Raw genomic sequence first — 1959 nt, forward strand, 5'->3', positions numbered from 1 at the left:
CATTCATGATTGCTTACCATGAAGAGCATTAAAGCTATATCTGCTCCAAAATGTTTCTTTATCAAGAATATGTCATAGTAATCTACTCACATATTGTAAAATCTAAGTACTTGCTCTAAATATGTAGTAATTCTACTTTTCAAACATTGCATTACTAACCAAGAAATCAGGCAGAAATTGTTCATCTGTTCTTTCTCTGTATGCCTTCTGAAAACAGCATTTTCCTGCAATCTCCAAGGAATGTTTTACAAAGTTTAAAAAAATTTGAAACTTTAAGTTATTCTTCTATGGAATACAAGTAACATGAGAAAAGAGCCCCAACTCTTGTGATGAGTTTCCTGGGGCCTTGTTTCATGTCCTTATTCCTCAGGCTGTAGATAAATGGATTCAACACCTGAGGAACTACACAATACATAACTGAAGCCACTACAGCCTTTTCAGGAGAGTCAGTCACTGAAGAGCTGATATACACACTCAAAATTGTGCCATAATACAAGGAAACAATGTATAGATGAGATCCACAAGTAGAAAATATTTTATATCTTCACCCAGATGATGGCATTCTTAGAACTGCTGATGAAATATGAGTGTAAGAGAAAATTATCTCTGAGATAGAAATTCCAGCAAATACACAAGATATAAAATATACCAGGATGTTATCAATTAGAGTATCAGAACATGCAAGCTTGATGGGCTGAGCAAGTTCACAGAAGAACTGAGGGATTTCCACATCTCCGCAGAACGACAAGTGAAGAACCATCAGAGTGTGCAAAAAAAAAAAAAAAAAAAAAAATCACAGTGCTAAGGAGAAGAGAAAGTAGAACCATCAGAACACAACAAGAAAGATTCATTATTGTAGAGTACCTCAGAGGGTGACAAATGGGCACATAGCGATCATAGGCCATCACAAGAAGACAGCTTTCCACTCCACTGAAAACCAACATAAACCAAACTTGTGTGAGGCAGCCTGTGTAACTTATACTTTGATTCTGGGTCATCATGTTTACGAGCATATTTGGTACTGTGTTTGTGCTTAAACAAATATCATTAATGGAAAGACTAAAGAGAAAAAAAATACATTGGGGTTTGTAGATGTTGGTCAGAGCTTATAGCAAAGATAATGAGCAGGTTTCCTAGTATAGTCACCAAGTATATGCACAGAAAGAAGCTGAAGATAAGGGTCTGGTGCTGAGCATCACCAGTCAGTCCAAGAAGACAAAATTCTAAAATAGTTGAATCATTCTGGATTGCGTTATACTGATAATTAGGGAAATGAGAAAGGAAATTAAGAAGGCCATCTTTGCTCTGGTGCACTCCCAGGGAGAGGGCGGCCTGCAGAAGTGACACAGCTTCTGGGAGGTCTCTGGCTCGAGTCACCCTGCACCTTTCCTGCCTGAGGAGGGGTGTCTGCCCTGGAGGAGTCTCAAGGACTGAGGCAGAAGGAGAGCCATCTTTGCTCTGGATCGCTTGGACTCCAGTCTGCACTAGCAAGAGTGTGGACTGCAAAAGCTACAAAGCTTCGGGACAGACGGAAGCAACCTAACTTCTGGGACAGAACCTGTTTTGGGCTCCAGAAATTTGGGCACCTTCCTCACCAGAGGAAAGATGGCCAACTGTGAGGGTTTTGTCTGCCAGAGCAGGTGAGAGAGTCATATTGTGTCCAGGGTCCCTCAGTGGCTAGTCTGTGCAGGTGAGTGAATAAACTTCAGAGGCAACACAACTTCTGAGACAGGCCCTGTTTTGGGCCTACATCTTCAGCAAGGAGGCAGATCTCAACGCCAAGCCTCTGTGCACATTCCCTGATAGAGGAGAGCTTCCCTGCAGATAGTAATCTGACCACTGAGACCCAGGAGAGAGCTGGACTCCCAGGACTGCTAATAGAGGCTAACAGAATCACAGGAGGAACAAGCTCCAAACAGAGACAAGTATAACAATTAACTCCAGAGTTCACCAGATGGC

The 1959-nt window shown here is 41.8% G+C and overlaps 1 pseudogene; it reads right to left on the reverse strand.

Annotated features, from left to right (window-relative positions):
• Nucleotides 1-277: 277 nt before the first annotated feature.
• Nucleotides 278-1257, reverse strand: LOC110314788 (annotated as a pseudogene).
• Between the last annotated feature and the right edge of the window lie 702 nt (nt 1258-1959).

This window comes from Mus pahari, unplaced genomic scaffold (genome assembly GCF_900095145.1).
Source record: "Mus pahari unplaced genomic scaffold, PAHARI_EIJ_v1.1 scaffold_13688_1, whole genome shotgun sequence".
Classification (NCBI taxonomy): Eukaryota; Metazoa; Chordata; class Mammalia; order Rodentia; family Muridae; genus Mus; species Mus pahari.